General features: G+C 41.7%; 10 non-coding genes across 10 annotated transcripts; 2 read left to right on the top strand and 8 right to left on the bottom strand.

The window, feature by feature from the left end:
• Nucleotides 1-83: 83 nt before the first annotated feature.
• On the bottom strand, nucleotides 84-199 carry LOC135029429 (U5 spliceosomal RNA). The gene has a single exon (XR_010225563.1). It is a non-coding gene; the product is annotated as a U5 spliceosomal RNA (small nuclear RNA).
• A 286-nt stretch (nucleotides 200-485) lies between these two features.
• Nucleotides 486-602, bottom strand: LOC135029446 (U5 spliceosomal RNA). Its single transcript, XR_010225579.1, has one exon. It is a non-coding gene; the product is annotated as a U5 spliceosomal RNA (small nuclear RNA).
• A 270-nt stretch (nucleotides 603-872) lies between these two features.
• Nucleotides 873-988, bottom strand: LOC135029397 (U5 spliceosomal RNA). The gene has a single exon (XR_010225533.1). It is a non-coding gene; the product is annotated as a U5 spliceosomal RNA (small nuclear RNA).
• A 144-nt stretch (nucleotides 989-1,132) lies between these two features.
• LOC135029285 (U1 spliceosomal RNA) lies at nucleotides 1,133-1,296 on the top strand. Its single transcript, XR_010225442.1, has one exon. It is a non-coding gene; the product is annotated as a U1 spliceosomal RNA (small nuclear RNA).
• Nucleotides 1,297-5,136: 3,840 nt separating this feature from the next.
• On the bottom strand, nucleotides 5,137-5,249 carry LOC135029451 (U5 spliceosomal RNA). Its single transcript, XR_010225583.1, has one exon. It is a non-coding gene; the product is annotated as a U5 spliceosomal RNA (small nuclear RNA).
• A 275-nt stretch (nucleotides 5,250-5,524) lies between these two features.
• Nucleotides 5,525-5,640, bottom strand: LOC135029422 (U5 spliceosomal RNA). Its single transcript, XR_010225556.1, has one exon. It is a non-coding gene; the product is annotated as a U5 spliceosomal RNA (small nuclear RNA).
• Nucleotides 5,641-5,915: 275 nt separating this feature from the next.
• Nucleotides 5,916-6,031, bottom strand: LOC135029403 (U5 spliceosomal RNA). Its single transcript, XR_010225538.1, has one exon. It is a non-coding gene; the product is annotated as a U5 spliceosomal RNA (small nuclear RNA).
• A 2,477-nt stretch (nucleotides 6,032-8,508) lies between these two features.
• Nucleotides 8,509-8,624, bottom strand: LOC135029440 (U5 spliceosomal RNA). The gene has a single exon (XR_010225573.1). It is a non-coding gene; the product is annotated as a U5 spliceosomal RNA (small nuclear RNA).
• Nucleotides 8,625-8,894: 270 nt separating this feature from the next.
• LOC135029393 (U5 spliceosomal RNA) lies at nucleotides 8,895-9,010 on the bottom strand. Its single transcript, XR_010225529.1, has one exon. It is a non-coding gene; the product is annotated as a U5 spliceosomal RNA (small nuclear RNA).
• A 144-nt stretch (nucleotides 9,011-9,154) lies between these two features.
• LOC135029288 (U1 spliceosomal RNA) lies at nucleotides 9,155-9,322 on the top strand. The gene has a single exon (XR_010225445.1). It is a non-coding gene; the product is annotated as a U1 spliceosomal RNA (small nuclear RNA).
• The last annotated feature ends 16,749 nt before the right edge of the window (nucleotides 9,323-26,071 follow it).

Raw genomic sequence — 26,071 nt, 5'->3', positions numbered from 1 at the left:
ACGCGTGTTTCACTGCATCTATGGCAACTTACATTAAAGCTAACAAGAAAGCACACTCGTTCTGTCTTTAAACAGATAAAAGAAACCCCAATAATATGGGGCATGCAAAAATTTAGATAAAACTCAGTTTTGCTCCTATCCACGGAAATCTTTAATAAAAGGCGAAAGATTTGTTCGTTCTGAAGAGAAACCAGAGCATGACCAAGATTCCACCTGTCGCCTGAGTGCCATGCCAGCAGTCCTCATTCAGCTCAAAGTGAGCACCCAATATGAAAGAAAGAAAGCAGATTTCTCACCAGGCTTCCCCTTGCTATAAGCATGGTTTGTACTCTTTTCCATGTGCTCCCAGATCTTTCAAGCAATTAGTATGGTCAAGAAAGTTCTGCTTGAAAAGAAACAGACATTTACTGTCATTGTTATACAAATAAACTTACATTAAAGCCAACAAGAAAGCTCACTCGTTCTGTCTTTAAACTGATAAAAGAAACCCCAATAATATGGGGCATGCAAAAATTGAGATAAAACTCAGTTTTGCTCCTCTCCACGGATAATCTTTAATAAAAGGCGAAAGATTTGTTCATTCTGAAGAGAAACCAGAGCATGACCAAGATTCCACCTGTCGCCTGAGTGCCATGCCAGCAGTCCTCATTCAGATCAAAGTGAGCGCCCAATTTGAAAGAAAGCAGATTTCTCACCTGGCTTCTCCTTGCTATAAGCATGGTTTGTACTGTATTCCATGTGCTCCCAGATCTTTCAAGCAAGTAGCATGGTCAAGAAAGTTCTGTTTGAAAAGAAACAAACATTTACTGTAATTTCTATGCAAATGAGCTTTCATTAAAGCACACTCATTCTATCTTTAAACCGATAAAAGAAACCCCAAAAAGATGGGGCATGCAAAAATTGAGGTAAAACTCAGTTTTGCTCCTCTCCACGGAAATCTTTAGTAAAAGGCGAAAAATTTGTTCGTTCTGAAGAGAAACCAGAGCATGACCAAGATTTTCATCTGAAAATATGTGTTCTCCCTGCAGTTGTTGTCCCCAGATGAGAGTTCCCTTGTGCTGCCTCAGTTGAATCTCCTTTACTTGACAGAGATGTGCCTGAGCAGCGGCCCTCCCCAGCCCTATCCCAAATCATACTTATTTTGCATAGGAGATACCATGGTCATGAAGATTGTTCTCCCAGGGTGAGGTTCATTCATTGCATTCTGGGTATGCTGACCCCTGTGATTTCCCCAAATGTGGGAAACTCGACTGCATTATTTGTGGTAGTGGGGGACTGTGTTTGTGCTTTCCTCTGGTCAGCTCTGGTAAAAGTCAGATTTCTTTGTCTCAGATCTTCCTCTAGCCTTGTTCTTCTTTCGAGAGTTCCCTTGTGCTGCCTCAGTTGGATCTCCTTCACTTGACAGGGGGTGCCCGAGCAGCAATCCTCCACAGCTCTAGCCCAACTCCTACTTACCTGCCAGGTGAGATACTATGATCTTCACTGTTAGGGCAATCAGGATGTGGAATTCCCTGCCAGGGAAGGTGGTAATGGCGGACTCTGTAATTGGATTTAAAAAAGGAATGGATACATTTCTGAATGAAAAAGCTATCCAAGGTTATAATACTTAAAATATCAACATGGTTAATCCGGGGGTAACATGAGTTATAGTAGCTAACTAGTCATAAAACATTATTCAGCAAGTATGTAGAATCATCACAACTTAAAACAGGTTGAACACGATGGGCAATTTGCCTCTATTCAACCTCAAAAACTATGTTACTATATGTTACTATATTACTATGTTACTGTAGTATACAGAAAACCAAAATGCAATGAACAGTGATAGTGAGCACTGATGAGGATACTAGAACTGACACTGAGCAGCAAGATGCAGCACTGGACTATTAGTAATGTACTGTAGTATGCTGAGCACCACAATGCAGCACAAGACAATGAGCAGTGATCTGAGCACTGATGAGGATACTACTGAGAACTGACACTGAGCAGGAGAGACACACTACTAGTATTACTGAGCAGCAATAAGTAACCACTGATACTGAGCACTGCTATTGAGATTTCCACTGAGAGAACATAGCCACGTCCATTCCGCTCTCTCTTCAATGCACGAGTAAAAATGGCGGCAACGCGCAGCTCTTTATATGGAATCCGAATCTCGCGAGAATCCGACAGCGGGATGATGACATTTTCCCTTGTTCAGGTTTTCCGAGTCAGGCGGGAACAACCGAGCCTGCCTCGGACCAGTGTAAACCACGTGGAGTTCGTGGGGAATTCGGTTCTCGGAGAACCGAACCCGCTCCTCTCTACCTTATACCCATCAATTTTTTTTATTTTCAATCTAAGCCCCTGCAGTTTTCTGTAAGCATCTGCTTCGCTATGATGATCAACAAGTCACAAGGGCAAACACTCAGGGCTTGAGGCGTAGATCTTAGGACCAGCTGCTACAAGCATGGCAGAGGTGTCACTATTACTGGTGACACCAAGAGAGGTGGCGAGGGAGATTGTAATGCAGTGCGCGCAGATAAGCAGCGCAATGGTAAAAAGGAGGCATGGTTTCATAGGTAGGGACGTGGCCTGGTGGCCTGAATCTACATTTTGTTGCTCCGGGTGTCCCGGGGGTTGGGGACTGCACCCGGGGACTAGTGTGTGAGCGGTGCTGGCTCCTGCACAGTGAAAAGGCATGGCCACCCAGCATGACGCCTCCCTTCTTGACCATGCTGTAATTGCAGTCGCACTGCAGTTCAGCGTGATCATAAAAAATGGTGTAGCCTCCTGCTGGTGCAGACTGTATGTGCGCGCAGGAAGCCGCCACCATTTTTGTGATCACAGCGGCTGAATGTGATTTCATACAGCCGCTGTGACCACGCCCCCTGTGTCTCCTCCATTGCAGACCCCATTTTGAAGCCTTGCACCCGCACCGCTCCATCCCTCACTTGGAAATGGAGTGTTGCTGACCCACCTATCCCCCCCCCCCGCCCCGATTGACAGGCAGAGGCGATCGCATTCTCTGCGGGGTGCCGCAGAAAATGCAGGCACATGCGTATGCTCTTAGCAATTTTTGCAGTTGGATCGCTTATTGTGATTGCAATCCAACCTGAATCAGGCCCTATTACCTATCACAATGCGCTGCGGGCAGTACAAAATTGGGTTAATATAGGAGAAAAACCCCCAGACCTGTGCTCCTTAACTGTACCTGGTGGCTAGTGGAGCGGCTGCCCAGTAATCAGTGTCCACGCCAGTGCGCACACGGTCCACCCCCTACGGCCACGCTCCCCTTCAACAGCGGCCTCGTGATCCGGAAGGGTGGTGTGTGTGTGACTGACCTTAGGATGAAACCGGAGCCTCCGCTGCAGTGACCCAGCAACCAGGGCACGGGAGTATACAGCGTCGCTGGGAGTGATGAAGCTGCAGTAAAGATGTCTATTAGACCTAGCCTGCTGCAGCCCTTGTAGATTCTCATAAAACAAGTTCTTCTTTTCTTGTCAAAATTTATAGCTAAGAATAGGCTGCCTGAGGCAGGCCCCTGTTAAGTGGCCTGCTACTGAAGGCACCAACTACAAACTGAGCTCCCTGTTCATGGAAGCGGGGTTATAGAGGAGAATGCACTGAGCATCTTGGGAACAGTCAAAAGCTTTGAGCCGGTTGGTGCCTCAGATCAAGATCCTACTCTACACCCCAATGTGAATCCTTGTGGAGTCCAGTGTACCCCACAGAAGAAATTAATGTGTCACACCCATTGGCAGCAACCTTAGAATAGCTGCTGACGGGCACAATTGAGAATGGAAGGGGGGGGGGGGACATTTGAATCCAGCACATAAATGCAATTCAAATATGTAATTTGTACCTTCCTATTTTAAAATATAATGGATGAACCTCACCCTGTGAGAACAATCTTCATGATCAAGAAATCTCATATGCAAAATAAGTATGAGTTGGGATAGGGCTGGGGAGGGTGTCTGCTCTGGCAGCCCCTCCCCCGTCAAGTTAAGGAGATTCAACTGAGGAAGCACAAGGGAACTCTCGTCTGGGGACAACAACTGCAGGGAGACCACATCTTTTCAGATGAACATGGGAGGGCGGAAGGCTGCCTAATACTGAAGCACCATCAAATATCAAACCATATGCAACATCTAGTACAAGCATTCCTGGGGGAAGGTCTGCAGCAGACGGATTTGCATACAGTGATGTTATCCAAGCAGTGGGCCAAAGTTGGCTGGAACCCTCATCTGCATATGAAAAGAGAAAAGGGGCGTGCAGGGCATGGCGGCCTTTTGCAGTGCTTGGATGACCCCTAGTTCTCATTAAACACCCCCACCCTCCTTTGGTGTGGGGCTCATGTTGGCCATGCCCCATCCCCTGAAGCATTCAAGCTGATTTCTTGCAGCAGCTGGGCACTGTAACAGCTCCAGAGCTGTTCTGTAAGGCAAGTAAAAGGGTGTGGGCCCTGCAGCACCACCTGTAGTTCGCATTGTGCGTTGGAAGGCACAAAGTAAGCAGACGGGAGGAGAAGTCAGGATAGTGCGCAAGGGCATCCTTTTCTCTTAGTCCGTAGAGGATGCTGGGGTCACATTAAGAACCATGGGGTATAGACGGGATCCGCAAGAGACATGGGCACTTTAAGACTATCAAAGGGTGTGAACTGGCTCCTCCCTCTATGCCCCTCCTCCAGACTCCAGTTATAGGAACTGTGCCCAGGGAGACGGACATTTCGAGGAAAGGATTTATTGTTAAACTAAGGTGAGCATCTTACCAGCTCACACCTTAAGCATGCCGCAGAACGTGGCATTCAACAGAACACAAGCCAACGGCATGAACAATTGCAGCGTGGCCTAAGTAAAAGGGGGTGTGACTTCGCGGGAGGACCCGCGATCGCGAGTCACGCCCCCGTTTTCGGCACTGAGGGGGCATGCCCAGCGCTCTGTGAGCCGCTGGCATGCCACCTCTCCCTCTGACTTCAGTGAATAGACGCTGTGCGCATATGCACAGCGTCTATTCACCGCTGCTCTGCTAAGCAGGGCAGCGACAGACAGAGCCTCCCAACTGTCCTCCCCACCGCGGGACACTGCGGCCCGCAGGTGGGACAGCGGGACAGTCCCCAAAAAACGGGACTGTCCCGCGAAAATCGGGACAGTTGGGAGGTATGATATGGGGCATGCAAAAATTGAGATAAAACTCAGTTTTGCTCCTCTCCACGGAAATCTTTAATAAAAGGCGAAATATTTGTTAGTTCTGAAGAGAAACCAGAGCATGACCAAGATTCCACCTGTCGCCTGAGTGCCATGCCAGCAGTTCTCATTCAGCTGAAAGTGAGCACCCAATTTGAATGAAAGAAAGCAGATTTCTCACCAGGCTTACCCTTGCTATAAACATGGTTTGTACTCTTTTCCATGTGCTCCCAGATCTTTCAAGCAATTAGTGTGGTCAAGAAAGTTCTGTTTGAAAAGAAACAAACATTTACTGTAATTTCTATGCAAATGAGCTTACATTAAAGCACACTCGTTCTATCTTTAAACAGATAAAATAAAACCCCAATAAGATGGGGCAATGAAAAAATGAGATAAAACTCAGTTTTGCTCCTCTCCACGGAAATCTTTAGTAAAAGGCGAAAGATTTGTTCGTTCTGAAGAGAAACCAGAGCATGACCAAGATTCCACCTGTCGCCTGAGTGCCATGCCAGCAGTTCTTATTCAGCTCAAAGTGAGCACCCAATTTGAAAGAAAGAAAGCAGATTTCTCACCAGGCTTCCCCTAGCTATAAACATGGTTTGTATTTTTTTCCATGTGTTCCCAGATCTTTCAAGCAATTAGTATAGTCAAGAAAGTTCTGTTTGAAAAGAAACAAACATTTACTGTCATTTCTATGCAAATGAGCTTACATTAAAGCACACTCGTTCTATCTTTAAACCGATAAAATAAAACCCCAATAAGATGGGGCATGCAAAATTTGAGATAAAACTCAGTTTTGCTCCTCTCCACGGAAATCTTTAGTAAAAGGCGAAAGATTTGTTCGTTCTGAAGAGAAACCAGAGCATGACCAAGATTCCACCTGTCGCCTGAGTGCCATGCCAGCCAGGGCCGGCTCCAGGCCTACTAGCACCCTGAGCGAGAAAATGTAAAAGTGCCCCCCCCCATGCGCGCGCCGAAGGCGCGCGCGCCCTTGGAAAAGTGGGCGTGGCCTCTTGAAAAAGTGGGCGTGGTCTCGTCCCCCAGCAGTGCCAGCTACACATGACATGCCCTCCAGCAGTGCCAGCTACACGTGCTAGTGTTCACTTTTTAGGGCAGGTTGCTGATCACAGGGAGGGCACATTTTTAAGTTAGGTGGGCAAAATGATGTACATACTGTAATGCTTGTTGTTCCCATTTCCACACGCTAAAGCATGGACAGTGCGCGCCCAAGGCGCGCAGCAAAAATTTAGGGGAGTTACTTCGTGGGGAAGGTGCGTAGCCACATTATAGTGGCAATTCACATTACACCACACAGTAGTGCAGCTAATACACATTGCACCAGGTAGAACCTCCTATAAGAGCACGTTAGACACATTGCGCCAGGTAGAGCACTGAGACACACTGCCCAGCCACAGACGCCTAGCGGGAACACTACATGATATGCCCCCCAGCAGTGCCAGCTTCACATGACATGCCCCCCAGCAGTGCCAGCTACACGTGACATGCCCCCCAGCAGTGCCAGCTACATAAATGGCCACACAGTTCCAGATGGATAAATGCCCCCACAGCGCAGATATGCCCCCACAGTGCCACATACATTAATGCCCTCACAGTGCAAGATATGCCCCCACAGTGCAAGAAATGTCCCCACAGTGCAAGAAATGCCCCCACAGTGCAAGAAATGCCCCCACGGTGCCAGATACATAAATGCCCCCACGGTGCCAGATACATAAATGCCCCCACGGTGCCAGATACATAAATGCCCCCACGGTGCCTGATACATAAATGCCCCCACGGTGCCAGATACATAAATGCCCCCACGGTGCCAGATACATAAATGCCCCCACGGTGCCAGATACATAAATGTCCCCACGGTGCCTGATACATAAATGCCCCCACGGTGCATGATACATAAATGCCCCCACGGTGCATGATACATAAATGCCCCCACGGTGCCTGATACATAAATGCCCCCACGGTGCCTGATACATAAATGCCCCCACAGAGCCAGATAAATGCCCCCACAGTGCCAGATATGTCCCCACAGTGCCAGATATGCCCCCACAGTGCCAGATATGCCCCCACAGTGCCAGAAATGCCCCCACAGTGCCAGATAAATGCCCCCAGTGCCAGATAAATGCCCCCACAGTGCCAGATAAATGCCCCCACAGAGCCAGATAAATGCCCCCACAGTGCCAGAAATGCCCCCACAGTGCCAGAAATGCCCCCACAGTGCCAGATATGCCCCCACAGTGCCAGATATGCCCCCACAGTGCCAGATATGCCCCCACAGTGCCTGATATGTCCCCACAGTGCCAGAAATGCCCCCACAGTGCCAGAAATGCCCCCACAGTGCCAGATAAATGCCCCCACAGAGCCAGATAAATGCCCCCACAGAGCCAGATAAATGCCCCCACAGAGCCAGATAAATGCCCCCACAGTGCCAGAAATGCCCCCACAGTGCCAGAAATGCCCACACAGTGCCAGAAATGCCCCCACAGTGCCAGAAATGTCCCCACAGTGCCTGATATGCCCCCACAGGGCCAGATATGTCCCCACAGTGCCAAATATGCCCCCACAGAGCCAGATATGCAATGCCCCCACAGTGCCAGAAATGCCCCCACAGTGCCAGAAATGCCCCCCACAGAGCCAGAAATGCCCCCACAGTGCCAGAAATGCCCCCACATAACCAAAAATGCCCCCTGTGTGCCAGAAATGCCCCCACAGTGCGGATCCCCCCCCCCAAAAAAAAAAAAATACCTGCGGCGCTGGGGAGGAGTACTGCTGTCCGCCTGTGTGGGAGCGCTGGCGGGCGGGCGGGAGGCCGGGCGAGTGAGCCTGAGCCTGGGTCCGGGCTGGCGGGCGGGTGGGCGGCCACTTGTGCAGGCGGGCTATGCGCGGCGCCGGCGTCTGACGTTAGATACCGGCGCCGCGCAGCGCGCATACACAGCGCGACCGCCAAATGCTGCAGCAGCACACACACAGGGCCGGCTCCAGCATCGAATATGGCGGCGCCAGCGCGTGGCGCCCATTAAGGATGGCGCCCTGCGCGGCCGCTCTATTCGAACATGCCTAGAGCCGGCCCTGATGCCAGCAGTCCTCATTCAGCTCAAAGTGAGCACCCAATTTGAAAGAAAGAAAGCAGATTTCTCACCAGGCTTCCCCTTGCTATAAGCATGGTTTGTACTCTTTTCCATGTGCTCCCAGATCTTTCAAGCAATTAGTATGGTCAAGAAAGTTCTGCTTGAAAAGAAACAGACATTTACTGTCATTGTTATACAAATAAACTTACATTAAAGCTAACAAGAAAGCACACTCGTTCTGTCTTTAAACTGATAAAAGAAACCCCAATAATATGGGGCATGCAAAAATTGAGATAAAACTCAGTTTTGCTCCTCTCCACGGAAATCTTTAATAAAAGGCGAAATATTTGTTAGTTCTGAAGAGAAACCAGAGCATGACCAAGATTCCACCTGTCGCCTGAGTGCCATGCCAGCAGTCCTCATTCAGATCAAAGTGAGCGCCCAATTTGAAAGAAAGCAGATTTCTCACCTGGCTTCTCCTTGCTATAAGCATGGTTTGTACTGTATTCCATGTGCTCCCAGATATTTCAAGCAAGTAGCATGGTCAAGAAAGTTCTGTTTGAAAAGAAACAAACATTTACTGTAATTTCTATGCAAATGAGCTTTCATTAAAGCACACTCATTCTATCTTTAAACCGATAAAAGAAACCCCAAAAAGATGGGGCATGCAAAAATTGAGGTAAAACTCAGTTTTGCTCCTCTCCACGGAAATCTTTAGTAAAAGGCGAAAGATTTGTTCGTTCTGAAGAGAAACCAGAGCATGACCAAGATTTTCATCTGAAAATATGTGTTCTCCCTGCAGTTGTTGTCCCCAGATGAGAGTTCCCTTGTGCTGCCTCAGTTGAATCTCCTTTACTTGACAGAGATGTGCCTGAGCAGCAGCCCTCCCCAGCCCTATCCCAAATCATACTTATTTTGCATAGGAGATACCATGGTCATGAAGATTGTTCTCCCAGGGTGAGGTTCATTCATTGCATTCTGGGTATGCTGACCCCTGTGATTTCCCCAAATGTGGGAAACTCGACTGCATTATTTGTGGTAGTGGGGGACTGTGGTAAAAGTCAGATTTCTTTGTCTCAGATCTTCCTCTAGCCTTGTTCTTCTTTCGAGAGTTCCCTTGTGCTGCCTCAGTTGGATCTCCTTCACTTGACAGGGGGTGCCCGAGCAGCAATCCTCCACAGCTCTAGCCCAACTCCTACTTACCTGCCAGGTGAGATACTATGATCTTCACTGTTAGGGCAATCAGGATGTGGAATTCCCTGCCAGGGAAGGTGGTAATGGTGGACTCTGTAATTGGATTTAAAAAAGGAATGGATACATTTCTGAATGAAAAAGCTATCCAAGGTTATAATACTTAAAATATCAACATGGTTAATCCGGGGGTAACATGAGTTATAGTAGCTAACTAGTCATAAAACATTATTCAGCAAGTATGTAGAATCATCACAACTTAAAACAGGTTGAACACGATGGGCAATTTGCCTCTATTCAACCTCAAAAACTATGTTACTATATGTTACTATATTACTATGTTACTGTAGTATACAGAAAACCAAAATGCAATGAACAGTGATAGTGAGCACTGATGAGGATACTAGAACTGACACTGAGCAGCAAGATGCAGCACTGGACTATTAGTAATGTACTGTAGTATGCTGAGCACCACAATGCAGCACAAGACAATGAGCAGTGATACTGAGCACTGATGAGGATACTACTGAGAACTGACACTGAGCAGGAGAGACACACTACTAGTATTACTGAGCAGCAATAAGTAACCACTGATACTGAGCACTGATATTGAGATTTCCACTGAGAGAACATAGCCACGTCCATTCCGCTCTATCTTCAATGCACGAGTAAAAATGGCGGCAACGCGCAGCTCTTTATATGGAATCCGAATCTCGCGAGAATCCGACAGCGGGATGATGACATTTTCCCTTTTTCAGGTTTTCCGAGTCAGGCGGGAACAACCGAGCCTGCCTCGGACCAGTGTAAACAACGTGGAGTTCGTGGGGAATTCGGTTCTCGGAGAACCGAACCCGCTCCTCTCTACCTTATACCTATCAATTTTTTTATTTTCAATCTAAGCCCCTGCAGTTTTCTGTAAGCATCTGCTTCGCTATGATGATCAACAAGTCACAAGGGCAAACACTCAGGGCTTGAGGCGTAGATCTTAGGACCAGCTGCTACAAGCATGGCAGAGGTGTCACTATCACTGGTGACACCCAGAGAGGTGGCGAGGGAGATTGTAATGCAGTGCGCGCAGATAAGCAGCGCAATGGTAAAAAGGAGGCATGGTTTCATAGGTAGGGGCGTGGCCTGGTGGCCTGAATCTACATTTTGTTGCTCCGGGTGTCCCGGGGGTTGGGGGCTGCACCCGGGGACTAGTGTGTGAGCGGTGCTGGCTCCTGCACAGTGAAAGGGCATGGCCACCCAGCATGACGCCTCCCTTCTTGACCATGCTGTAATTGCAGTCGCACTGCAGTTCAGCGTGATCTTAAAAAATGATGTAGCCTCCTGCTGGTGCAGACTGTATGTGCGCGCAGGAAGCCGCCACCATTTTTGTGATCACAGCGGCTGAATGTGATGTCATACAGCCGCTGTGACCCCGCCCCCTGTGTCTCCTCCGTTGCAGACCCCATTTTGAAGCCTTGCCCCCGCACCGCTCCATCCCTGACTTGGAAATGGAGTGTTGCTGACCCACCTATCCCCCCCCCCCCGCCCCGATTGACAGGCAGAGGCGATCGCATTCTCTGCGGGGTGCCACAGAAAATGCAGGCACATGCGTATGCTCTTAGCAATTTTTGCAGTTGGATCGCTTATTGTGATTGCAATCCAACCTGAATCAGGCCCTATTACCTATCACAATGCGCTGCGGGCAGTACAAAATTGGGTTAATATAGGAGAAAAACCCCCAGACCTGTGCTCCTTAACTGTACCTGGTGGCTAGTGGAGCGGCTGCCCAGTAATCAGTGTCCACGCCAGTGCGCACACGGTCCACCCCCTACGGCCACGCTCCCCTTCATCAGCGGCCTCGTGATCCGGAAGGGTGGTGTGTGTGTGACTGACCTTAGGATGAAACCGGAGCCTCCGCTGCAGTGACCCAGCAACCAGGGCATGGGAGTATACAGCGCCGCTGGGAGTGATGAAGCTGCAGTAAAGATGTCTATTAGACCTAGCCTGCTGCAGCCCTTGTAGATTCTCATAAAACAAGTTCTTCTTTTCTTGTCAAAATTTATAGCTAAGAATAGGCTGCCTGAGGCAGGCCCCTGTTAAGTGGCCTGCTACTGAAGGCACCAACTACAAACTGAGCTCCCTGTTCATGGAAGCGGGGTTATAGAGGAGAATGCACTGAGCATCTTGGGAACAGTCAAAAGCTTTGAGCCGGTTGGTGCCTCAGATCAAGATCCTACTCTACACCCCAATGTGAATCCTTGTGGAGTCCAGTGTACCCCACAGAAGAAATTAATGTGTCACACCCATTGGCAGCAACCTTAGAATAGCTGCTGACGGGCACAACTGAGAATGGAAGGGGGGGGGGGACATTTGAATCCAGCACATAAATGCAATTCAAATATGTAATTTGTACCTTCCTATTTTAAAATATAATGGATGAACCTCACCATGTGAGAACAATCTTCATGATCAAGAGATCTCATATGCAAAATAAGTATGAGTTGGGATAGGGCTGGGGAGGGTGGCTGCTCGGGCAGCCCCTCCCCCGTCAAGTTAAGGAGATTCAACTGAGGAAGCACAAGGGAACTCTCGTCTGGGGACAACAACTGCAGGGAGACCACATCTTTTCAGATGAACATGGGAGGGCGGAAGGCTGCCTAATACTGAAGCACCATCAAATATCAAACCATATGCAACATCAAGTACAAGCATTCCTGGGGGAAGGTCTGCAGCAGACGGATTTGCATACAGTAATGTTATCCAAGCAGTGGGCCAAAGTTGGCTGGAACCCTCATCTGCATATGAAAAGAGAAAAGGGGCGTGCAGGGCATGGCGGCCTTTTGCAGTGCTTGGATGACCCCTAGTTCTCATTAAACACCCACACCCTCCTTTGGTGTGGGGCTCATGTTGGCCATGCCCCATCCCCTGAAGCATTCAAGCTGATTTCTTGCAGCAGCTGGGCACTGTAACAGCTCCAGAGCTGTTCTGTAAGGCAAGTAAAAGGGTGTGGGCCCTGCAGCACCACCTGTAGTTCGCATTGTGCGTTGGAAGGCACAAAGTAAGCAGACGGGAGGAGAAGTCAGGATAGTGCGCAAGGGCATCCTTTTCTCTTAGTCCGTAGAGGATGCTGGGGTCACATTAAGAACCATGGGGTATAGACGGGATCCGCAAGAGACATGGGCACTTTAAGACTATCAAAGGGTGTGAACTGGCTCCTCCCTCTATGCCCCTCCTCCAGACTCCAGTTATAGGAACTGTGCCCAGGGAGACGGACATTTCGAGGAAAGGATTTATTGTTAAACTAAGGTGAGCATCTTACCAGCTCACACCTTAAGCATGCCGCAGAACGTGGCATTCAACAGAACACAAGCCAACGGCATGAACAATTGCAGCAAAAAGCTGACCAGAACCATAACACAACATGTGTATAACCACAAGTAATAACTGCAGACACAGTATGGACTGGGACGGGTGCCCAGCATCCTCTACAGACTAAGAGAAAAGGATTTACCGGTAGGTATTAAAATCCTATTTTCTCATACGACCTAGAGGATGCTGGGGTCACATTAAGAACCATGGGGTTATACCAGTGGTTCTCAAACTCGGTCCTCAGGACCCCACACAGTGCATGTTTTGCAGGTAACCCAGCAGGTGCACAGGTGTATTAATTACTCACTGACACATTTTAAAAGGTCCACAGGTGGAGCTAATTATGTCACTTGTGATTCTGTGAGGAGACCTGCAAAACATGCACCGTGTGGGGTCCTGAGGACCGAGTTTGAGAACCTGTGGGTTATACCAAAGCTCTTGAACGGGTGGAAGAGTGCGTACGACTCTGCAGCACCGAATGACCCAACTTGAGGTTATCATCGGCAAGGATGCAGTGGCGTTAATGTTTCCTGGTGTCAACCTGTATTATTTCAGTAGATATTGAAATGAGGATGCATCTTGCTGCCTTTCCAATGAAGCAAGTTTAATTTAGTAATAGGTGAAAAACCATCCCTACAAAGATGTTAATCAGATACTTGGCTTTGTGGACACTTTTCAGAGAACAAATTTGTTAGCATAAAAATAAAGCCAGAAAATGAAGAGCTGTTTAATCACTCAATTGGATTTTTTTGCCAGCATATTTCTTTTTCTCTGCAAACCACTGCTAAATTGTGCTTCCTAGCTGTTTTTATAAAATCACTGAATCGAATCTAACTCTGATTACATCAGAGAAGGCCAGGTACCCTACACCATAACAAGGGTTTTTGAAATTTTGACTTGTCTACTTAAAGATCACCAAAATCTGATAACAAGGTCAATTACATCCCTGGGTGGGATTGAACCACCAACCCTTTGGTTAATAACCAATCACACTAACCAATTGCACCACAGAGACACTTTGCAAAAGTCCATACTGACAAAGGCTAATAAGCATTCATCTAGAACGTTTCCTAGAAAAACTTTTAAAAGTCAATAATCTGGAGAGTTTTTGTAAGATGTTTCTTCCATCAACCAACGAAGAAACACATTGTTACTTTCCCATGATGAGTGAGTGCTTCAAGATCTCTTGCACTTACATATGCAGCAGAGTACTGTAATGAAAGCATGCTGGGTTCATAACCCAGAGGTAGGCAGATTGAAACTATCCTCTGCTATATGCATTTTTTTTTTGTTAATTAAAGTAATCCAAAACTGGGATTGATATTTTTTCTCTTTTATTTTTACTTAAAGTACAATAACTTTTACCATTTTAATATGTTTTAATAGTATATTGACAGTATTGTTTTCTTTCAAAAATCCACTTAATTTTCTTTACCCGATTATTAAAATGGTAATTGACAAAAACAAACTACATTGTCACCAGAAGAGCAATACAAAATGTACAAGTGATATATTAAAATCATCTTTCCAGCTTGAATTTCAATGATGCATTGGGGCAACGATTTTGTGAGAAACATCTTCACCCTTAAATAAAGATTTTCTTAATTCCTTACCTGTGTGCTAATTAGATATCACCTTGTTTTCACATTAAACAGACTTCCACATGAGAAAGCAGCAAGGATGCAGTGGCGTTAATGTTTCCTGGTGTCAACCTGTATTATTTCAGTAGATATTGAAATGAGGATGCATCTTGCTGCCTTTCCAATGAAGCAAGTTTAATTTAGTAATAGGTGAAAAACCATCCCTACAAAGATGTTAATCCGATACTTGGCTTTGTGGACACTTTTCAGAGAACAAATGTGTTAGCATAAAAATAAAGCCAGAAAATGAAGAGCTGTTTAATCACTCAATTGGATTTTTCTGCCAGCATATTTCATTTTCTCTGCAACCCACTGCTAAATTGTGCTTCCTAGCTGTTTTTTGATAAAATCACTTAATCAAATCTAACTCTGATTACATCAGAGTAGGCCAGGTACCCTACACCATAAGAGGGGGTTTGAAATTTTGACTTGTCTACTTAAAGATCACCAAAATCTGATGACAAGGTCAATAACATCCCTGGGTGGGATTGAACCACCAACCCTTTGGTTAATAACCAAACACCCTAACCGATTGCACCACAGAGACACTTTGCAAAAGTACATACTGACAAAGGCTAATAAGCATTCATCTAGAACAATTCCTAGAAAACTTTAAAAAGTCAATAATCTGGAGAGATTTTGTAAGATGTTTCTTCCATCAACCAATGAAGAAACGCATTGGTACTTTCCCATGATGAGTGAGTGCTTCAGGATCTCTTGCACTTACATGTGCAGCAGAGTACTGCAATGGAAGCATGCTGGGCCCATAACCCAGAGGTAGGCAGATTGAAACAATCCTCTGCTATATGCATTTTTTTTTGTTAATTAAAGTAATCCAAAACTGGGATTGATATTTTTGCTCTTTTATTTTTACTTAAAGTACAATAACTTTTACCATTTTAATGTGTTTTAATAGTATATTGACAGTATTGTTTTCTTTCAAAAATCCACTTAATTTTCTTTACCCTATTATTAAAATGGTAATTGACAAAAACAAACTACATTGTCACCAGAAGAGCAATACAAAATGTACAAGTGATATATTAAAATCATCTTTCCAGCTTGAATTTCAATGATGCATTGGGGCAACGATTTTGTGAGAAACATCTTCACCCTTAAATAAAGATTTTCTTAATTCCTTACCTGTGTGCTAATTAGATATCACCTTGTTTTCACATTAAACAGACTTCCACATGAGAAAGCAGCAAGGATGCAGTGGCGTTAATGTTTCCTGGTGTCAACCTGTATTATTTCAGTAGATATTGAAATGAGGATGCATCTTGCTGCCTTTCCAATGAAGCAAGTTTAATTTAGTAATAGGTGAAAAACCATCCCTACAAAGATGTTAATCAGATACTTGGCTTTGTGGACACTTTTCAGAGAACAAATTTGTTAGCATAAAAATAAAGCCAGAAAATGAAGAGCTGTTTAATCACTCAATTGGATTTTTTTGCCAGCATATTTCTTTTTCTCTGCAAACCACTGCTAAATTGTGCTTCCTAGCTGTTTTTATAAAATCACTGAATCAAATCTAACTCTGATTACATCAGAGAAGGCCAGGTACCCTACACCATAACAGGGGTTTTTGAAATTTTGACTTGTCTACTTAAATATCACCAAAATCTGATCACAAGGTCAATTACGTCCCTGGGTGGGATTGAACCACCAACTTTTTGATTAATAGCTGAACACACTAACCGATTGCGCCACAGAGACACTTTGCAAAAAGAATATACTGACAAAGACTAATAAGCATTCATCTAGAACGTTTCCTAGAAAAACTTTAAAAAGTCAATAATCTGGAGAGTTTTTGTAAGATGTTTCTTCCAGCAACCAATGAAGAAACACATTGGTACTTTCGCATGATGAGTGAGTGCTTCAGGATCTCTTGCACTTACATGTGCAGCAGAGTACTGCAATGGAAGCATGCTGGGCCCATAACCCAGAGGTAGGCAGATTGAAACTATCCTTTGCTATATGCATTTTTTTTTTGTTCATTAAAGTAATCCAAAACTGGGATTGATATTTTAGCTTTTATTTTTACTTAAAGTACAATAACTTTTACCATTTTAATTTGTTTTAATAGTATATTGACAGTATTGTTTTCTTTCAAAAATCCACTTAATTTTCTTTACCCTATTATTAAAATGGTAATTGACAAAAACAAACTACATTGTCACCAGAAGAGCAATACAAAATGTACAAGTGATATATTAAAATCATCTTTCCAGCTTGAATTTCAATGATGCATTGGGGCAATGATTTTGTGAGAAACATCTTTACCCTTAAATAAAGATTTTCTTAATTCCTTACCTGTGTGCTAATTAGATATCACCTTGTTTTCACATTAAACAGACTTCCACATGAGAAAGCAGCAAGGATGCAGTGGCGTTAATGTTTCCTGGTGTCAACCTGTATTATTTCAGTAGATATTGAAATGAGGATGCATCTTGCTGCCTTTCCAATGAAGCAAGTTTAATTTAGTAATAGGTGAAAAACCATCCCTACAAAGATGTTAATCCGATACTTGGCTTTGTGGACACTTTTCAGAGAACAAATTTGTTAGCATAAAAATAAAGCCAGAAAATGAAGAGCTGTTTAATCACTCAATTGGATTTTTCTGCCAGCATATTTCATTTTCTCTGCAACCCACTGCTAAATTGTGCTTCCTAGCTGTTTTTTGATAAAATCACTTAATCAAATCTAACTCTGATTACATCAGAGTAGGCCAGGTACCCTACACCATAAGAGGGGGTTTGAAATTTTGACTTGTCTACTTAAAGATCACCAAAATCTGATGACAAGGTCAATAACATCCCTGGGTGGGATTGAACCACCAACCCTTTGGTTAATAACCAAACACCCTAACCGATTGCACCACAGAGACACTTTGCAAAAGTACATACTGACAAAGGCTAATAAGCATTCATCTAGAACAATTCCTAGAAAACTTTAAAAAGTCAATAATCTGGAGAGATTTTGTAAGATGTTTCTTCCATCAACCAATGAAGAAACGCATTGGTACTTTCCCATGATGAGTGAGTGCTTCAGGATCTCTTGCACTTACATGTGCAGCAGAGTACTGCAATGGAAGCATGCTGGGCCCATAACCCAGAGGTAGGCAGATTGAAACAATCCTCTGCTATATGCATTTTTTTTTGTTAATTAAAGTAATCCAAAACTGGGATTGATATTTTTGCTCTTTTATTTTTACTTAAAGTACAATAACTTTTACCATTTTAATGTGTTTTAATAGTATATTGACAGTATTGTTTTCTTTCAAAAATCCACTTAATTTTCTTTACCCTATTATTAAAATGGTAATTGACAAAAACAAACTACATTGTCACCAGAAGAGCAATACAAAATGTACAAGTGATATATTAAAATCATCTTTCCAGCTTGAATTTCAATGATGCATTGGGGCAACGATTTTGTGAGAAACATCTTCACCCTTAAATAAAGATTTTCTTAATTCCTTACCTGTGTGCTAATTAGATATCACCTTGTTTTCACATTAAACAGACTTCCACATGAGAAAGCAGCAAGGATGCAGTGGCGTTAATGTTTCCTGGTGTCAACCTGTATTATTTCAGTAGATATTGAAATGAGGATGCATCTTGCTGCCTTTCCAATGAAGCAAGTTTAATTTAGTAATAGGTGAAAAACCATCCCTACAAAGATGTTAATCAGATACTTGGCTTTGTGGACACTTTTCAGAGAACAAATTTGTTAGCATAAAAATAAAGCCAGAAAATGAAGAGCTGTTTAATCACTCAATTGGATTTTTTTGCCAGCATATTTCTTTTTCTCTGCAAACCACTGCTAAATTGTGCTTCCTAGCTGTTTTTATAAAATCACTGAATCAAATCTAACTCTGATTACATCAGAGAAGGCCAGGTACCCTACACCATAACAGGGGTTTTTGAAATTTTGACTTGTCTACTTAAATATCACCAAAATCTGATCACAAGGTCAATTACGTCCCTGGGTGGGATTGAACCACCAACCTTTTGATTAATAGCTGAACACACTAACCGATTGCGCCACAGAGACACTTTGCAAAAAGAATATACTGACAAAGACTAATAAGCATTCATCTAGAACGTTTCCTAGAAAAACTTTAAAAAGTCAATAATCTGGAGAGTTTTTGTAAGATGTTTCTTCCATCAACCAATGAAGAAACACATTGGTACTTTCCCATGATGAGTGAGTGCTTCAGGATCTCTTGCACTTACATGTGCAGCAGAGTACTGTAATGGAAGCATGCTGGGTCCATAACCCAGAGGTAGGCAGATTGAAACTATCCTCTGCTATATGCATTTTTTTTTTGTTCATTAAAGTAATCCAAAACTGGGATTGATATTTTAGCTTTTATTTTTACTTAAAGTACAATAACTTTTACCATTTTAATTTGTTTTAATAGTATATTGACAGTATTGTTTTCTTTCAAAAATCCAATTAATTTTCTTTACCCGATTATTAAAATGGTAACTGACAAAAACAAACTACATTGTCACCAGAAGAGCAATACAAAATGTACAAGTGATATATTAAAATCATCTTTCCAGCTTGAATTTCAATGATGCATTGGGGCAACGATTTTGTGAGAAACATCTTCACCCTTAAATAAAGATTTTCTTAATTCCTTACCTGTGTGCTAATTAGATATCACCTTGTTTTCACATTAAACAGACTTCCACATGAGAAAGCAGCAAGGATGCAGTGGCGTTAATGTTTCCTGGTGTCAACCTGTATTATTTCAGTAGATATTGAAATGAGGATGCATCTTGCTGCCTTTCCAATGAAGCAAGTTTAATTTAGTAATAGGTGAAAAACCATCCCTACAAAGGTGTTAATCAGAGACTTGGCTTTGTGGACACTTTTCAGAGAACAAATTTGTTATCATAAAAATAAAGCCAGAAAATGAAGAGCTGTTTAATCACTCAATTGTATTTTTCTGCCAGCATTTTTCTTTTTCTCTGCAACCCACTGCTAAATTGTGCTTACTAGCTGTTTTTTTATAAAATCACTTAATCAAATCTAACTCTGATTACATCAGAGAAGGCCAGGTACCCTACACCATAAGAGGGGGTTTGCAATTTTGACTTGTCTACTTAAATATCACCAAAATCTGATCACAAGGTCAATTACGTCCCTGGGTGGGATTGAACCACCAACCTTTTGATTAATAGCTGAACACACTAACCGATTGCGCCACAGAGACACTTTGCAAAAAGAATATACTGACAAAGACTAATAAGCATTCATCTAGAACGTTTCCTAGAAAAACTTTAAAAAGTCAATAATCTGGAGAGTTTTTGTAAGATGTTTCTTCCAGCAACCAATGAAGAAACACATTGGTACTTTCGCATGATGAGTGAGGGCTTCAGGATCTCTTGCACTTACATGTGCAGCAGAGTACTGCAATGGAAGCATGCTGGGCCCATAACCCAGAGGTAGGCAGATTGAAACTATCCTTTGCTATATGCATTTTTTTTTTGTTCATTAAAGTAATCCAAAACTGGGATTGATATTTTAGCTTTTATTTTTACTTAAAGTACAATAACTTTTACCATTTTAATTTGTTTTAATAGTATATTGACAGTATTGTTTTCTTTCAAAAATCCACTTAATTTTCTTTACCCTATTATTAAAATGGTAATTGACAAAAACAAACTACATTGTCACCAGAAGAGCAATACAAAATGTACAAGTGATATATTAAAATCATCTTTCCAGCTTGAATTTCAATGATGCATTGGGGCAATGATTTTGTGAGAAACATCTTTACCCTTAAATAAAGATTTTCTTAATTCCTTACCTGTGTGCTAATTAGATATCACCTTGTTTTCACATTAAACAGACTTCCACATGAGAAAGCAGCAAGGATGCAGTGGCGTTAATGTTTCCTGGTGTCAACCTGTATTATTTCAGTAGATATTGAAATGAGGATGCATCTTGCTGCCTTTCCAATGAAGCAAGTTTAATTTAGTAATAGGTGAAAAACCATCCCTACAAATATGTTAATCAGATACTTGGCTTTGTGGACACTTTTCAGAGAACAAATTAGTTAGCATAAAAATAAAGCCAGAAAATGAAGAGCTGTTTAATCACTCAATTGGATTTTTCTGCCAGCATATTTCTTTTTCTCTGCAACCCACTGCTAAATTGTGCTTCCTAGCTGTTTTTATAAAATCACTGAATCAAATCTAACTCTGATTACATCAGAGAAGGCCAGGTACCCTACACCATAACAGGGGGTTTGAAATTTTGACTTGTCTGCTTAAAGATCACCAAAATCTGATAACAAGGTCAATTAAGTCCCTGGGTGGGATTGAACCACCAACCTTTTGGTTAATAGCCTTACACACTAACTGATTGCGCCACAGCGACACTTTGCAAAAGTACTTACTGACAAAGGCTAATAAGCATTCATCTAGAACGATTCATAGAAACATTTTAAAAAGTCAATAATGTGGAGAGTTTTTGTAAGATGTTTCTTCCATCAACCAATGAAGAAACACATTGGTACTTTCCCATGATGAGTGAGTGCTTCAGGATCTCTTGCACTTACATGTGCAGCAGAGTACTGTAATGGAAGCATGCTGGGTCCATAACCCAGAGGTAGGCAGATTGAAACTATCCTCTGCTATATGCATTTTTTTTTGTTCATTAAAGTAATCCAAAACTGGGATTGATATTTTAGCTTTTATTTTTACTTAAAGTACAATAACTTTTACCATTTTAATTTGTTTTAATAGTATATTGACAGTATTGTTTTCTTTCAAAAATCCAATTAATTTTCTTTACCCGATTATTAAAATGGTAACTGACAAAAACAAACTACATTGTCACCAGAAGAGCAATACAAAATGTACAAGTGATATATTAAAATCATCTTTCCAGCTTGAATTTCAATGATGCATTGGGGCAACGATTTTGTGAGAAACATCTTCACCCTTAAATAAAGATTTTCTTAATTCCTTACCTGTGTGCTAATTAGATATCACCTTGTTTTCACATTAAACAGACTTCCACATGAGAAAGCAGCAAGGATGCAGTGGCGTTAATGTTTCCTGGTGTCAACCTGTATTATTTCAGTAGATATTGAAATGAGGATGCATCTTGCTGCCTTTCCAATGAAGCAAGTTTAATTTAGTAATAGGTGAAAAACCATCCCTACAAAGGTGTTAATCAGAGACTTGGCTTTGTGGACACTTTTCAGAGAACAAATTTGTTAGCATAAAAATAAAGCCAGAAAATGAAGAGCTGTTTAATCACTCAATTGGATTTTTTTGATAGCATATTTCTTTTTCTCTGCAACCCACTGCTAAATTGTGCTTCCTAGCTGTTTTTATAAAATCACTGAATCAAATCTAACTCTGATTACATCAGAGAAGGCCAGGTACCCTACACCATAACAGGGGTTTTCGAAATTTTGACTTGTCTACTTAAAGATCAACAAAATCTGATAACAAGGTCAATTACGTCCCTGGGTGGGATTGAACCACCAACCTTTTGGTTAATAGCTGTACACACTAACTGATTGCGCCACAGCGACACTTTGCAAAAGTACATACTGACAAAGGCTAATAAGCATTCATCTAGAACGTTTCCTATAAAAACTTTAAATAGTCAATAATCTGGAGAGTTTTTGTAAGATGTTTCTTCCATCAACCAATGAAGAAACACATTGGTACTTTCCCATGATGAGTGAGTGCTTCAGGATCTCTTGCACTTACATGTGCAGCAGAGTACTGTTATGAAAGCATGCTGGGTCCATAACCCAGAGGTAGGCAGATTGAAACTATCCTCTGCTATATGCATTTTTTTTTTGTTAATTAAAGTAATCCAAAACTGGGATTGATATTTTTGCTCTTTTATTTTTACTTAAAGTACAATAACTTTTACCATTTTAATTTGTTTTAATAGTATATTGACGGTATTGTTTTCTTTCAAAAATCCAATTACTTTTCTTTACCCGATTATTAAAATGGTAATTGACAAAAACAAACTACATTGTCACCAGAAGAGCAATACAAAATGTACAAGTGATATATTAAAATCATCTTTCCAGCTTGAATTTCAATGATGCATTGGGGCAACGATTTTGTGAGAAACATCTTCACCCTTAAATAAAGATTTTCTTAATTCCTTACCTGTGTGCTAATTAGATATCACTTTGTTTTCACATTAAACAGACTTCCACATGAGAAAACAGCAAAGATGCAGTGGCGTTAATGTTTCCTGGTGTCAACCTGTATTATTTCCGTAGATATTGAAATGAGGATGCATCTTGCTGCCTTTCCAATGAAGCAAGTTTAATTTAGTAATAGGTGAAAAACCATCCCTACAAAGATGTTAATCAGATACTTGGCTTTGTGGACACTTTTCAGAGAACAAATTTGTTATCATAAAAATAAAGCCAGAAAATGAAGAGCTGTTTAATCACTCAATTGGATTTTTCTGCCAGCATTTTTCTTTTTCTCTGCAACCCACTGCTAAATTGTGCTTCCTAGCTGTTTTTTTAATAAAATCACTTAATCAAATCTAACTCTGATTACATCAGAGAAGGCCAGGTACCCTACACCATAAGAAGGGTTTTGCAATTTTGACTTGTCTACTTAAATATTACCAAAATCTGATCACAAGGTCAATTACGTCCCTGGGTGGGATTGAACCACCAACCTTCAGATTAATAGCTGAACACACTAACCGATTGCGCCACAGAGACACTTCGCAAAAAGTACATACTGACAAAGACTAATAAGCATTCATCTAGAACGTTTCCTAGAAAAACTTTAAAAAGTCAATAATCTGGAGAGTTTTTGTAAGATGTTTCTTCCAGCAACCAATGAAGAAACACATTGGTACTTTCGCATGATGAGTGAGTGCTTCAGGATCTCTTGCACTTACATGTGCAGCAGAGTACTGCACTGGAAGCATGCTGGGCCCATAACCCAGAGGTAGGCAGATTGAAACTATCCTTTGCTATATGCATTTTTTTTTTGTTCATTAAAGTAATCCAAAACTGGGATTGATATTTTAGCTTTTATTTTTACTTAAAGTACAATAACTTTTACCATTTTAATTTGTTTTAATAGTATATTGACAGTATTGTTTTCTTTCAAAAATCCAATTAATTTTCTTTACCCGATTTTTAAAATGGTAATTGACAAAAACAAACTACATTGTCACCAGAAGAGCAATACAAAATGTACAAGTGATATATTAAAATCATCTTTCCAGCTTGAATTTCAATGATGCATTGGGGCAACGATTTTGTGAGAAACATCTTCACCCTTAAATAAAGATTTTCTTAATTCCTTACCTGTGTGCTAATTAGATATCACCTTGTTTTCACATTAAACAGACTTCCACATGAGAAAACAGCAAAGATGCAGTGGCGTTAATGTTTCCTGGTGTCAACCTGTATTATTTCCGTAGATATTGAAATGAGGATGCATCTTGCTGCCTTTCCAATGAAGCAAGTTTAATTTAGTAATAGGTGAAAAACCATCCCTACAAAAATGTTAATCAGATACTTGGCTTTGTGGACACTTTTCAGAGAACAAATTTGTTATCATAAAAATAAAGCCAGAAAATGAAGAGCTGTTTAATCACTCAATTGGATTTTTCTGCCAGCATTTTTCTTTTTCTCTGCAACCCACTGCTAAATTGTGCTTCCTAGCTGTTTTTTTTATAAAATCACTTAATCAAATCTAACTCTGATTACATCAGAGAAGGCCAGGTACCCTACACCATAAGAGGGGGTTTGCAATTTTGACTTGTCTACTTAAATATCACCAAAATCTGATCACAAGGTCAATTATGTCCCTGGGTGGGATTGAACCACCAACTTTTTTGATTAATAGCTGAACACACTCACCAATTGCGCCACAGAGACACTTTGCAAAAAGTACATACTGACAAAGACTAATAAGCATTCATCTAGAACGTTTCCTAAAAAAACTTTAAAAAGTCAATAATCTGGAGAGTTTTTGTAAGATGTTTCTTCCAGCAACCAACGAAGAAACACATTGGTACTTTCGCATGATGAGTGAGTGCTTCAGGATCTCTTGCACTTACATGTGCAGCAGAGTACTGCAATGGAAGCATGCTGGGCCCATAACCCAGAGGTAGGCAGATTGAAACTATCCTTTGCTATATGCATTTTTTTTTGTTCATTAAAGTAATCCAAAACTGGGATTGATATTTTAGCTTTTATTTTTACTTAAAGTACAATAACTTTTACCATTTTAATTTGTTTTAATAGTATATTGACAGTATTGTTTTCTTTCAAAAATCCAATTAATTTTCTTTACCCGATTATTAAAATGGTAATTGACAAAAACAAACTACATTGTCACCAGAAGAGCAATACAAAATGTACAAGTGATACATTAAAATCATCTTTCCAGCTTGAATTTCAATGATGCATTGGGGCAACTATTATGTGAGAAACATCTTCACCCTTAAATAAAGATTTTCTTAATTCCTTACCTGTGTGCTAATTAGATATCACCTTGTTTTCACATTAAACAGACTTCCACATGAGAAAGCAGCAAGGATGCAGTGGCGTTAATGTTTCCTGGTGTCAACCTGTATTATTTCAGTAGATATTGAAATGAGGATGCATCTTGCTGCCTTTCCAATGAAGCAAGTTTAATTTAGTAATAGATGAAAATCCATCCCTACAAATATGTTAATCAGATACTTGGCTTTGTGGACACTTTTCAGAGAACAAATTAGTTAGCATAAAAATAAAGCCAGAAAATGAAGAGCTGTTTAATCACTCAATTGGATTTTTCTGCCAGCATATTTCTTTTTCTCTGCAACCCACTGCTAAATTGTGCTTCCTAGCTGTTTTTATAAAATCACTGAATCAAATCTAACTACATCAGAGAAGGCCAGGTACCCTACACCATAACAGGGAATTTGAAATTTTGACTTGTCTACTTAAAGATCACCAAAATCTGATAACAAGGTCAATTAAGTCCCTGGGTGGGATTGAACCACCAACCTTTTGGTTAATAGCCTTACACACTAACTGATTGCGCCACAGCGACACTTTGCAAAAGTACATACTGACAAAGGCTAATAAGCATTCATCTAGAACGATTCCTAGAAACATTTTAAAAAGTCAATAATGTGGAGAGTTTTTGTAAGATGTTTCTTCCATCAACCAATGAAGAAACACATTGGTACTTTCCCATGATGAGTGAGTGCTTCAGGATCTTTTGCACTTACATGTGCAGCAGAGTACTGTAATGGAAGCATGCTGGGTCCATAACCCAGAGGTAGGCAGATTGAAACTATCCTCTGCTATATGCATTTTTTTTTGTTAATTAACGTAATCCAAAACTGGGATTGATATTTTTGCTCTTTTATTTTTACTTAAAGTACAATAACTTTTACCATTTTAATTTGTTTTAATAGTATATTGACAGTATTGTTTTCTTTCAAAAATCCACTTAATTTTCTTTACCCGATTATTAAAATGGTAATTGACAAAAACAAACTACATTGTCACCAGAAGAGCAATACAAAATGTACAAGTGATATATTAAAATCATCTTTCCAGCTTGAATTTCAATGATGCATTGGGGCAACGATTTTGTGAGAAACATCT

This window comes from Pseudophryne corroboree, unplaced genomic scaffold, assembly GCF_028390025.1.
Source record: "Pseudophryne corroboree isolate aPseCor3 unplaced genomic scaffold, aPseCor3.hap2 scaffold_485, whole genome shotgun sequence".
Taxonomy (NCBI): Eukaryota; Metazoa; Chordata; class Amphibia; order Anura; family Myobatrachidae; genus Pseudophryne; species Pseudophryne corroboree.
This window is presented reverse-complemented; position numbering and strand designations above follow the sequence as displayed.